The sequence below is a fragment of the Chrysochloris asiatica genome, unplaced genomic scaffold, assembly GCF_000296735.1.
Source record: "Chrysochloris asiatica unplaced genomic scaffold, ChrAsi1.0 scaffold00152, whole genome shotgun sequence".
In the NCBI taxonomy this organism is placed as follows: Eukaryota; Metazoa; Chordata; class Mammalia; order Afrosoricida; family Chrysochloridae; genus Chrysochloris; species Chrysochloris asiatica.
The window spans coordinates 3,545,769-3,560,196 of NW_006408670.1; positions in this window are offsets into that span (position 1 = coordinate 3,545,769).

The following is a 14,428-nucleotide window of genomic DNA, read 5'->3' on the forward strand; positions in this document are numbered from 1 at the left end:
ACAACCTAGCTCTAGAATTTTTGTCCAACCAACCATATGCTGCAAGTGTTACAACCAGGCTGGGCAAGTTCTTCAGTGTGGCTCATTGCTCCAGACTCCATTTCTCTGCTCTGATCTCTATATTAATTGCCTCCAATCACATACCAAACACAAAAGATTGCTAGTTAATCCATCCCAGGTCTGGGTACCTCTTGAGCCAGAACCTTGATGCCCTTCTGCCTCTGTATGGGTCATTCAGAGAACTCTTGGTTAGAAAGCTAATTTTCCCTCCTCCAAACCTGAGAACCTATATCACCATTGCATCACCTTGCATCACTCTCTAAAAGACCCCTTGTCAGCAACATTTGATAAAGTTGGCCACTGCCTCCTCCTTGAAACTCTCTTCTTTTGGCTGCCAAGATATAGCACTATCCTAACTTCACCCTTATATCACTGACTGCTCCTTCTCAGACTCTTTTGTTATTTTCTCCTCATGTCTCCAACACTTCTTAGGCCTCAGTCATTGTACCTCTTCTTTTATCCATCTCTGACCTCATCTTGTTGTTAGGTGCTGTCAAGTAGGTATCAACTCATAGCGATCCTATGCAAAACAGAATGAAACACTGCCTGGTCCTGTGCCAAGCTCACAATCATTGTTATGCTTGAGCCCTTTGCTGCTGCCACTGTGTCAATCCATATCTTTGGGTGCGTCCTCTTTTTTGTTGACCCTCCACTGTACCAAGCATGATGTCCTTCTCCAGGGACCTGTCTCTCCTGATAATATGTCTGAAGTAAGAGAGACAAAGTCTGGTCATCCTGACTTCCAAGAGCATTCTGGCTGTACTTCTTCCAACAGTTTTGTTTGTTCTTTTTGTGGTCCAGAGTACTTTTAATATTCTCCTTCAACACCATATCTCAAATGCACCAATTCTTGTACAGTCTTCTTTTTTCATTGTCCAATTTTCACATGAATGTGAGGTTATTGAAAATTTGACAATTTCAATCTTTTCTCCATTTATCTTGATGTTATTTATGGGTCCAGTGGTGAGGATTTTTGTTTCCTTAACATTGAGGTGCAACCCATACTGAAGACTGTGGCCTTTGATCTTCATCAGTAAGTATTTTGAATCTTCTTCACTTTCAGCAAACAAGCTTGTATCATCTGCATATTGTAGGTTGCTAATGAATGTTTTAAATATCTTTTATACATTGACAACTCCCACATTTTAATTTCCAGCTGGGCCTTCTCCCTAACTGCTTACTAATAACATCTCCACTTGGATATCTGAGTTATTGATATAAGACTCTAGATCTAATTCTCCTGCACTCTTTCTTACCACAGTTAATAGCAACATTAAGATGATCAGGCCCAAATCATTAAATTTGTGATTTTCTCTCACATCCAATCCCGCAAGAAATCTTATGTTGGCTCTACCTTAAAAATATATGCAAAATCAATTACTTCTCCCCATGTCCCCTGCTACCACCCTAGTTTAAGATAGCATTATATACCACTAGAATTACTAGGTTGTCCTCCTTACTGCTCTCTCTGCGTTAACCTTCTATAGTCAATTCTCTACATGAAAGCCCAAGAGTGTTTGTTAAAACTAAAACCAAATCATGTCACATGGTCTATCCTTTCCTCAAAATCATTCACATGTCTCCCACTCCACTCAGAGTAAAGGCCTAATCCTCACAATGAGCTATAAGACCCTTATATTATCTACCATTTTCTCCAGTGTTCATTCTACTCCAATCACACCAGCCTCCTCACTCTTCTTCAGAGCCACCATTCTCCTGTCTTAAAGCCTCATTTACTATTCCCTTTACCTAGAACACTGTCCTCAGGTGTCAGCATGGTCATCTCATCTTCATGGAGTTTGTGCACCTGTTTTCTTCTCAGAGTGTCAGATCTTCCCTGGACATCCTTTCAAAAATTTCATATATATGAACCCATGTCCCTTTATCTTTCTCCAATAGTAGTTGTCATCATCTACATGTCATATATATTTTATAATTTTGTAAAAATAAAACAATTGTTTAATTTTCAAAAGATAGGCTTTTTTTCATCCTACAGTGAATTGTCTCAAGGCCATTTCTGTTCAATACACTTGGAACGCATGGATAATTCTGGAAATGCTGAACTTAGAAAGCAATAGCTCAGACTCATTCAGAGTTCAAACATCATTTGATCTACCTGCCAAAAGCACACACACACTTGTACACTCACTCATATATTAAGCAAAAGCCAAAAAAGAAGTTGTTTTTGTGCCATGGAAGCTTCATATCTTGTTTATTTATATTTTGTTTTTCTTAGAGGGTTTCATTTCATGTAGAGAATCATTTTACAATCTTTTCCTCTGGATATGATCTAAAAACAAAATAATTAACTTACAGAAGTTACAGAGCTCAACTATTTCAGCTGCCTATAAAGGAATTACTCACAGATGAAAACTTTAACTTCCTCCTGAGTCACTTTTTGAGGAAAGATAGAAAAAAACAAAGTTTTAAACCTTTCTCAGTCCTGGTGTGGTGCTGTGGGATAAAATTCTAGACCACAAGGTCGGTTTGTACCACAAGGTCAGTGGTTCAAACTCATCAGCTGCTCCTTTTAAACCTTAAACAGGGTTCCTATGAATCGGAACCAACTCTAAGGCACTTAACAACAACATTATCTTTGATTTTATTTTTAAACTTTTTACTGTGAATTGTGACTTTACAGGCAAGGTCATCAGTTTTACATTCAACAAATCATACCATTTGTTTCATCTCAAAGATTGCAATCCCCTCCATACAACAACAGTTATCCCACTTCCTCCCTGTCTTTCCTATTTCCATTCCACCCACTTTCCCATCCCTTCTTAACTTTGTCCTTAGGAAAAATGTTGCCCTTTTGATTTAGAATGATTGACCATTCCATGATAAGCATATCTTACCCTATATATCTACATATTGCTTGCCTGAAAATTAGGGCACCTGAAGGGTGCTATGAAGGCTATAGTCTCCGGTTACTCCAACCTCTTTCTGTCCAGTAAATCCTGTCTTTTTAAAAAATATTTTTTTTTCAGTTTTGTTCCACATTTTGTCCCACTGTATCCAGGACCCTCTAATGGTCTTCCTTGCAGAACAGTTGGTAGTGGTAGCCAGGCACTGTCAAGTTTTTCTGGTCTCAGAGTCATGGAAATTAATGTACATATGTTTCATTAGTCCATTGGACTAAATGGTTCCAAGACTTTTCACTTATTATCACTCATCTTTCTTCCACATATATAGAGAAAAATAGCTGCACCTTAGACAGCCACTCATGAGCTTTCAAAGTCCCAGACAATGTTGTGCATCCTACTTTGGGTAGGATGTACATTGTCTTAATGGACTATGTTATACCAGTTGACCATGGTGTCCCTTGAGACTATGGTCCTGAGTCACCAGGACCATCAACTCATTGCTTTAAGATGCTTGATAATATTTAGGATGTGTTCATCATATTGTCCGCTGTATGCTCCACCACATTAATGATTGAATTTTCAGGAAATATAAATATTCATGTACAAATATTCTCTTTCAAACTCTTCCATATTTGAGGGATATAAATATATATAAATATATTCCCATTATTTATATATGTCCCTCCTTATGCACAAAACACTGTTGTTTCAAGGTTGCATATATATCACAATTTACTTCTATCCCCTTTAGCTCCCTGTGTCTTCACCTATCTTCATCTTTCCTCTGCCACCCTCCCTCTTCTGGTATATTGCTCTCCCCCTCCTTGTATATTGTCCTCCCCATCACTGAGCTAACATGCACCTACCCTCTAGCCTGTGAATTACTCTCCTGTCCCTCCCACCCCTGGTAACCATAACATATGTTTCTTTTAGTATAAAAACCACTTATTAAGTGTTTACAACAATGCCCTCATATAATATTTGTCCTTTTGTTATTGAATCACTTCGTTTAGCATAATGTCCCACAGGGTCATCCATTATTTTTCAACATTGCATAATATTCCATTGTGTGTATGCAACAAAGTTTGTTTATCCATTTTTCCATTAATGGGCACTTAGGCTATCTCCATCTTTTTTCTATTGTGAACAGTGCTGAACTGAACATTGGTGTGCTTATACCTATTTATATTTCTTATAGACGTATACCAAGTACAGGAATTGCTGGGTCATAAGGTAGTTCTTATTTCCAACTCTCTGAGGAAATACAATATTATTTTCCAGAGTGGTTAAACTATTGTATCAGCAGTGTAAGAAGGTGCTGGTCTCTCCACACCCTTGCCAGCATTCGCTGATTTCTGTTTTTTTCACCTTTGCTGTTAATGCTGATGTGAAATGATATCTCATTGTTGTTTTGATTTGCATCTCACTATTATAGTCCTGGTGTGGCACTGTGGGTTAATGCACCATACTGCAAAGCCATTTGAACTGCAAGGTCAGCAGTTCAAGCTCACCAACTGCTCCTTGGAAACCCTATACAGGATCACTATGGATCAGAATCAATTTGACAGCATTTAGCAACAACAACAACAACACTGGCTAATGATCGTGATCATATTTGTTGGCTGCCTGAATGTCTTCCTTAGTCAAGTGTCTGTTCATATCCTGTGTCCATTTTTTAATTGGTTAGTATGACTTTTCCTTGTAGAGGTGTTGTTGTTTTCTATAAATTTTACATATTAGTCCCTTGTCTGATAACTCTTCAAGGATCTTTTTTTTTTTTCTTTTTTTCTTAGCCTGTGGAATTCCTCTTTACTCTTTTGGAAAATCTGTCTAATTTTTAGGAGGTCCTGGTCATATATTTTCCTTTTATTGTTTGTGTGGTTTTGAAATGTTGGATCATGTGTTTATGCTATTTATTAAAGCCCATAAGTCTGTCCCTCTTTTTTCATTGGTGATCTTTATAGTTCCAGGTTTTGCGTTTAAGTCTTTAATTCATGTTGAGTTTGCTTTTGTATATGGTGTGAGATATGGGTCTTATTTCATTCTTCTTCAAATGGATTTCCAGTTTTGCCAACAACATTTGCTGAAGACATTATCTCTTCCGTATTTAATGTGTTTGGCCCATTGTCAAAGATCAGCTGTATTTGGATGGGTTTTCTTATGGGTTCTCAGTTCTGTTCCATTGATTTATGTATCTTTACTATACCAGTACCAGACTGTTTTGATCACTGTCATTGTGTAGCAAATTTTGAGATCTGGGAGTAAACAGCCTTCAATGTTGTTCTTCTTATGCAGTGCATTGCTTTTCTAAGGTCTCTTTCCTTCAAATATAAAGCTCATGATCATATTTTCCATCTCTTTAAAGAATTATATTGGAATTTGAATTGGGATTGTGTTGTAATTATAGATTTCCTTGAGTAGTGTCTTACGCCAGGTTTTCTAGAGAAGCAAAACCAGTGACACATATGTATGTGTATACATAGAGAAGTTTATTACCAAGGAAATGGCTTGCAATTGTAGAATCCCAGGTCCCCAGTGGAATAAAGAGAGAGGCTTTCCTACTTGTTCATTATATTGGGAGCGAGCCACATTGCCAAGGAAGCATCCCTTCAATTGACTGGTTGCTCTTAGTCATTTATCATAGAGTTAACTATACCCATATTAGGTTACATCACCATGGGAATAAGGACATCTTAACTGCTAATTTTTCAAGGACTTCATTCTTCTTGGATGAACTATGAACACTCATGGAAGCTACAGTCAAGAAATCAAACGACATATTGCATTAGGCAAATCTGCTGCACAAGACCTTTTTATATTGCTAAAGAGCAAAGATGTCGGCTTGAGGACTAAGGTGCGCCTGACCCAAGCCATGGTATTTTAAATAACCTCATATATGGCATGCAAATCTGGATAGTGAATAAGGAAGACCATAGAAGTATTGATGCTTTTGAGCTATGGTGTTGGAGGAGAATATTGAAAATGCCATGGGCTGCCAAAAGAACAAACAGATCTGTGTTGGAAGAAGTGCAACCAGAGTGCTTCTTGGAGACCAAGATGGCCAAACTTCATCTCTCATATTCAGACATATTGTCAGGAGGGACCAGTCGTTGGAGAAGGATACCATGTTTGGTAAGGTGGAGGGTCAGATAAAAAGAGGAAGACCCCCAGTGAGATGGATTGGCAAAGTGGCAGCATCAATGGGCTCAAGCATGGCAATGATTGTGAGGTTGGCTCAGGATCGAACAGTGTTTCGTTTTGTTGTGCATAGGGTCTCCATGAGTCGGTACTGACTCAATGGCACCTACCACCACCACCAACAACAACAGCTAAATCATTGGGAATCCTGGCCTAGTCAAGCTGGCACAAAACTCTAACTATTACAGGCCACCCTTGTCAACTTGACATCTATGAACTATATGTTTGTTGTTGTTGTTGTTAAATGCTGTTGAATTGGTTCCAAGCCATAGAAACCTTGAATAGGGTTTCCAATGAGTGGCTGGTGAGCTTCAACCTCTGACTCTGTGGTGCAAACTGACTTTGCAGTTCAGCTCATTAACTCACAGTGCTACACCATAATCTCTAAATAAAGAAAATCATAAAAAGTCATACTTGTGCCTAGCATGATATAACTAAAACACATGCAACCAAAAACATGCTGGTCTTATTTACAGCTTATATGTCACAAATTAACAAAGCAAAATATTTGATGCACACATACAAAACAAAGCAAAAATATATATTCATTTAAATGTTCCACAAGTCAGTCTCCCTTCTGTAGGCACACAGTCTTACTCAGTCCATGGATCTAGAGTCCACAGATGCTTTGTCTTTCCATGCTATGTATGCTGTCACCACTTTTCTAGGCAGTGATCCCATGGTCCATTCATGTTATTCCTTCTTGATGGTCCTTGGATTGTCTGTTCCTGAAATTAAAAATTAACTTCTCCCCACTTTCAGTTAAACATCTTCCACAATCAGTCTTGAAAATCACAATTAATCCTACTGACAATTATTCACAATGTAAATCATAGGATCCTATCAGCACCATCCCCTTACACCAGACCCATATGGAAAAGAGGAAAACTTTTCAGTTGGGATTCTTCAATACCCACCTTCATTCTGAAATGTAGCACACCCATGAATGTTTATATGACAGCCGCTTCATGCCTTTATAGCCTACCCATTTTTGATAGCCAATGTCTAAATTTCCCATTCCTATCAACCCACTGGCAAAGTGGAGGGTCAAAAAAAAAAAAAAGAGGAACACCCCAACAAGATGGATTGGCACAGTGACAGCAGTAATGGGCTCAAGAGTAGCAACAATTGTGAGTTTGGTACAGGAACAGGGAGTATTTCATTCTGTTGTGCCTAAGGTTAGTATGAGTAAGCACCAACTCAACAGCACCTAACAACAATAACAATCAACCCAGTACACTGAGGAGACAAGTATGTTCCTTGATCTGAAGAATCTTCCATCCTAGTTTGAATTTTGAGCTACTACATCTATAAGCAAAATTCCAATCCACTAAATTGTAGCAATTTACACATGCTCACAGTATCAAGCATCTTTATTTTCATCTGGTTTTGGTTCTGGTCACAGCTCAGCCCTAGCCACCCAAGCTAGGTCAATGGGCACCATCTGCAAATTTGGGAGTTCACACACATCTCCCTGTACTTCAGACTAGCTGGTTCCTTCACTCTTATTCCTAGCCCCCAGGGGCTAGGTTAGTGCCTATTGGCTCAAGTGTTCACACAACTTCTTAAACTTCAGACCAGCCAGCCCTTCTTCTTATCTCATCTCAAGGTCAGTGGATGCCAATAGGACACATACAAACTCAGCCTGTGTCTTAATTGCTCCATTTCACCCATTTCCACCCACAAGTAGACACAGGTGGTCACCAGCATACATTCAGTCCTAGAAGGGATTTTCTCTAATGCTCACACTTTCCTTGCCTTCTTTAATAAAGAAGCCTATTTCTGGACAAATTCTAACTCCCCTTTTTGAAAATCCAATCAATGATAGACCAAAGGTGGACTTACAAACTCTCTGTAATACTAATACAAAATATTCATTTTCATCACACTTGTATGTCTATTTTACAGTAGCAGGCAGGAGAGCCAATATCCATAATATACATATACACCTTTTAAAAGTACTCAATTTCAATCGTTTTTTCTCTAACCTTAGACTAATACCATTCACATGCATATAGCCTTGGGCTTCTTACAAAGTGGATCCAGTAAGCTCTGAGCCCCTATCACTCATCTTGTTTAACCAACTTACATCTGCTTCATGCAACTCCAAAACCTCTTTTCTCCCCTCAGGCATAAGGCTTTTTTTGTTTTTGTTTTTCAGTCATTTGTTGTTGTTATTATGTGCTGTGAAGTCATTTCTGAATCATAGTGACCCTGTACAGGGTTTCCGAGGCTGTAAATCTTTACAGGAGCAGAAAGCCTCATCTTTCTCTTGCTGACCCTAAGGATAACAGCCCAATTCATAACCACTACGCTAAAATACAAAACCTCACGCTTTCACGAGTCTGAAGTCACTCCAAAGAATCTGACGCCAACTGCTTAAACCAATTGGAAACCATGTCTGACTTCCTCTGACTCTACACAGGGAAAGGGAACCAAGCTCAAAATCACTCCAAAGCAAATTTCTGTGAAGTGGAAATCCACTATATAGTGGAACCTTTTAAATTAGTCAGAATTTAGACAGAGCTTCATGGCAGACTATGTAGGAAGACTTTGAAGAACTCCATCAGTGAAAGCACGGAAATCCAGGCAAAACAGATTCAGAAAACCATCCCAGAACTCTAGACTTCAGATAAAGTGATAAATACGTGATTCAAATGCTTACAGGGCATAAGATTTGGAACAGGGAAAAAAGAGAGCTCTCCCTGTGCAGAAACTAGCCAACAACGTGCAGAAACAGAGTCTTTTTTTTTTCCTTCCTTGCCACATCTTTTCTTTCACTCTGTCTACTTATCTCCATGCTGTTGGAAACTTGCACGAGTACACACCAACAGAGACAGTCCTATGTCACATGTGCAAGGTTTTGAAATGAGCAGATGGAGTAGCACAGTTCTGAGCTGTTTGAGGGAAGGATTTTCACCAGGTGCCAGGAAGAAACAGAAAAAGAAACTGATATAGGAGTGCCTTCCAAAGTGACTCTGGTCAGCCCTGGTTGTTTCTCACTAGCAGAGACAGATAAGAGGACTTGATGGGAGAGGGAAAAAAGAAAGGCTTAGTTCAGATCACAATGGCACAGTTGGAATATTGTGGAATTTCTCAGCCTGCTTTGAAGGAAAGAGTCCAGTAGGTGGGGCTAAATAATTATTAATATTTTCTTGAGATTATTATTTTTCTCTTTGATTTTTTTCTGGGTTTTCCAGCTTTATATATATTCTCCCACCTCAGGTTTTATGATGTGTGACTTTGTTATTTAGTCTTAATACACTTGATAGAAGAACAACAGTAAAAATCATGAAAAAAATATAAAGAAAGCCTAATAATCATGTGGGACTAGATGAAGAGGAATAACTTGAGGCTAATTGGAATTCCAGAGCAGGAAGAGACAAAGAAAACCACAGAAGAGGTACTTGAAGAGCTGCTGGGAAAAAACTTTCCTTAACATTTTGAAGAACATGAAGAAAAACATTCAAGAAGCTAAACAAACCCTAGGCAGCATAAGCTGCAAAAGAAAATTACCAAGACATATCATAATCAAACTCTCCAAAATGAAGGAGAGAATACTGAGCGCATCTAGGGAAACAAGAAATGTTACTTAGAAAGGAAAACATATAATATTAAGCTCTGATTTCTCAGCAGAAATCATACAGGCAAAAAGACAATGGGGAGACACACACAAATCTTTGAAAGAAGAAGAAATACTGCCAACCAAGCATCAAATACCCAGCAAAGCTGTCAATCAAGTATTATGGCAAAATCAGAACACTTCAGAATAAAAAGAAATTAAGGGATTTTGTAAAGGTCAAGCCAGTGCTCCAAAACACTACAGGGAGTTCTTTGGACTGAGAATCAACAAAAGCAGACAACAACCAGAGATTAACATATGTGGCAACACTGCCCGGGACTTAGTCCAAAGACAGAAGAGAGCAGAGCAAAACTAGAAGAATGAAATTAGGTGGTCTGGGAGGTCAGTCTTTGATAAGGACAATTATAAAGCAAAGGAAGAGGAAAGAAAGTAGTACAGTAACAGAGATCCCAGTGGTAAGGAGGTCAAGCTTATAAAAAGCAGTTATTGTTATTTTTAAGTGTCATCGATTCGATTCCGACCCACAGTGACCCTGTATAGGGTTTCTGAGGAGCAACTGGTGAGCTTGAAACGTCGACCTTGCAGTCCAAATGGGTTTGCAGTCTAGCACATTATCTCACAGCACAAGACCAGGACTCTATAAAAAGAAGAACTTAATAAAATATAGGATAAACTCAAAGAAACTTAATACATTTCCACTTCAAATCAAGGAAAGTAATATTGTAGAAGATTATGGAAACATTAAGGAAAGTGCCCAAAAATACATAAATTAAACCTTAATAGAAATGAAGAAAGAATAAAATAATAGTGGGAGATTTTAATACACCACTATCGAAATAGGACAGAACAACCAGAAAGTAGCTCAGCAGAGATACAGAGGAATTGAACAACACAATCAAACCAATTTGACCTAATAGATTTGTACAGAGCATTCAAATGAACAATAACACAATACATATTCTTTTCCACTACACCTGGAACATTCTCCAGAATAGACCATGTGTTAGGCCTTAAAGCAAAGCTCCATGAATATAAAAATATCAAAATATTACAATGCATCTTCTCAGATCACAATGCTATAAAATTAGAAATAGGAAGATTAAGGAAATAAAGTCATATAAATGGAAACTGACTAACACCCTACTCAAAAGCTACTGGGTAGTAGAACAAATAAAAATTGAAATTTAAAATTTTCTAGAAAAAAATGAGAACAAAAACACAACATACCAAATCATTTGGGACAAAGCAAAAGCAGTGCTGTGAGGACAATTTGTTGCAATAAGTGCACACAGTCAGTAAGAAGAAATAATCAAAATCAAAATATTAACACAATGTCTCCAATAATTGGAGGGAAAGCAAACAAAGTAAAGCTACAGCCACTAGAAGAAAATAAATAATAAAAAATGTAACAGAAAAAATTAGATAGAAAGCAGAACAACTATTAAAAACACCAAGAAAAGTTTGTTCTATGAAAAGATTAATAAAATTAACAAACCACTGGCAAATCTAACAAAAGAAAAGAAGGAGAAGACACAAATAACACACAAAAGAAACCACATAGGTGATATTACAACACAACCAACTGAAATAAAAGGATAATAGCAGAATATTATGAAGAAATGTACTCCTACAAATTTGAAATTCTAAAGGAAATGGGTGCATTTCTAGAAAAACATAGCCTACTAAAAATACTACACAAAGTAAAATAGAAAACCCCAACAAACAGTCCAGGACCAAGTGTCTTTACTGGTGAATTTTACCAAAGATTCACAGAAAAACAAACACAAATTCTACTTAAACGATTTCAGAACACAGGAAAAAAGGAAATTTTCATAATACAAAACTAGCAAAGAAGGAATTCCAGCTTGATGGCAGAGTAAGTAGAGGCACCATATAGACCTCTGGCAATAATAACACAGATTACCAGAGGAGGTTCAGAGGACAGTCCCAGAACTCTGAACTACATAAAAGGAATATTTAGAAGGATTTGTAGCAGTAATAAGACAGGTGGTGTTTTCTGATTTTCATCTGTCAGTGGGTCCTGAAGCAGCCATCTTGAGCTGCACGGTGAGGGTGAAGGATCAAGGGAGTGCTCCCATTGCTCTCAGAGGTCTGGCCATTCATTGGAGATAAAGGTGTGAACATTTTTTTTTTTTTTCTGTTCATTTGCCTCTGTCTGTGAACCTCAATTCTGGTGAAAAGAGGGAGTTTCAGCGAGTGGGCACTTCCCTACCCCTGGAGGGTTCTACTATGTATGCACATGGATCTGCTTAAGTAAAAAACATTGGTCACATAATTGAAGAAGGGGAAGGACAAGAACAGCTAAAAATGAAAGGGTCTCCCAAAATCACTTTAGTCAGATCTGGACTGTCTTTCACTAGGAGAAACACGTGAATGGGTTTTTGGAGGAGTAGAGAGACAGACTAAAAAGGAAAGAGGCCACAAATTAAATCATGAGTTATGTTATAAGGAGCAATGTTAACATCTTGAAATTTCTCGGCAGCCTTAAATGCAAGAAGCTAAGAGCTAGACATAAAAATCTTACTCCTATTTTGTTATTGTTGTTGTTAAGTGCCGTCGAGTCGGTTCCAACCCATAGCGACCCTGTACAGTGTTTCTGAGGGTGTAAATCTTTATGGGAGTAGAAAGCCTCATCTTTCTCCAGCGGAGCGGCTGGTAGTTTCTAACCGCTGACCTTAAGGTTCGCAGCCTGATTCGTAACCACTACACTTTTCTTTCTTACTTTTGTGTGTGTGTGGTGATTATAGACTTTAGTGTCCAATCTGGCTTTTGTTGCTGTTGTGGTTTTGTTTTTTTGGTCATCCCTTACCTTATGGGGGCTATTACTCTCCCTAAATTACCAAAGAAGAGACAACAATTGCAGTCATATAGCTAAGCTACAATCACACCTTATAAAATCTAACAATTCATTCAAGAGTCAATACCAGCTGCTATATAGCAGACAAATAGCTAACTCTTATAGCTAAATTATTTTGAGTTGAATAATAAGAGAAGTGAAAAGAGAACCCCATATCCTGATCACCTCTACCTGGAAGCAATGAAAAGGCTTAATAATGGACCAACATATATTCATCTAATCATTGAAAATGCATCTAATTATTGAAAATGCTCCCCCTCCAAATTAAAGATCTCAGAACATCACCAGAAACAAGACAAAGTAGCTGAAACAAATGAGGTAGAGGTAGACCTACACTTGCCATTGGAAAGCTGACAGGCTTTGGAAATGCCTGAGAAGGAATTCAGGAAAATGATATTGAGGTGCATCAAAATGCTCCACAGAGGGGTAGAGAAAATTAAAGAAGTCAGGAAAGTGCTACAGGAACAAACAAATAAGATGGAAATAGCACTGGAACCAATTCAAAACCTGCAAAAAAGTTACAAATGATTAATAATAAAATATCAGAAATGGACAATACACTGAAAGGACAAAGGAGTAGAACTGAAGAAATGGAAGTCAGAACAAGCAAGTTTGAAGACAAATCTCTCAGTACTGCTAAGACAGAAGAACAAGCAGAAAAAAAAAGAATACAAAAATCTGAAGAAACTGTAAGATTCATGTGGGACAGGATTAAGATTAATAACCTAATAAATTATTGGAATTCTGTAACAGACAGGATCACAGAAGACCACAGAAGAGATAGTTGAAGAACTTCCAGAAGAAAATTTCCCTAATATCCTAAGATGCTATATGAACACCAGAAGGATAGACCCCAAAAGAAAATCAACAAGACATTTTATAATCAAGCTCTCCAAAATCAAAGACAAAGAGAGAATACTGAAAGAAGCTAGGGAAAAGAGAAGTGTTAGTTACAGAGTCAAGCAAATCAGATTAAGCTCTGAGCTCTCTGCAGAAACTATGCAAGCAAGAAGGCAATGAGGAAACATATATGAAACCGTGAAAGAATAACACTGCCAACCAAAAATAGTCTGCCCAGCAAAGCTTTCAATCAAATACTATAGTGTTATAAAAAAACATTCCAGGATAAACAGAAGGTAAAGGCCTTTGTCAAAGCCAACCCAGCACTTCAAAACATCCTAAAGGGAGTTCTTTGGACTGAGAATCAACAAGAATAGACAACAACCAGTGATTGACATATGTGGCAGCACCACCTGGAACTCAATGGACCCATGAAAGAATCCAGAACAAAACAAAACTACAAGAAATACAGCAATGAAGCAGCGAGCTAAGCCTTACAACGTGGAGAGTGAAGCATTCAGCTGATAAAAAGAGAGGGCTGGTGGGGATGTGAAGAGACTGGGACACTCCTGTATTGCTGGTGGGACTGCAAAATGGTCCAACCTCTCTGGAAAGCAATATGGCGTTTCCTCAGAAGGTTGAAAATAGAAATACCTTATGATCCAGCAATTCCTCTACTTGGTATTTACCCACAAGAAAAACGAGCCACAACAAGAGAAGATATATGCACACAAATGTTTATAGCAGCACTATTTACAATAGCAAAAAGATGGAGACAGCCAAAGTGCCCATCAACTGAAGAATGGATAAACAAATTGTGGTGCATACACACAATGGAATATTATCCTACACAGAAGAATAACAAGGAACTGACAAGCCACCGCATAACATGGATGAACCTTGAGGACATTATGCTGAGTGAAATTAGTCAGTCACAAAAGGAGAAATACTGCATGGGACCACTACTGTAAAAGACTAAGGGAAAGAACCCATACTAAAGGGGGG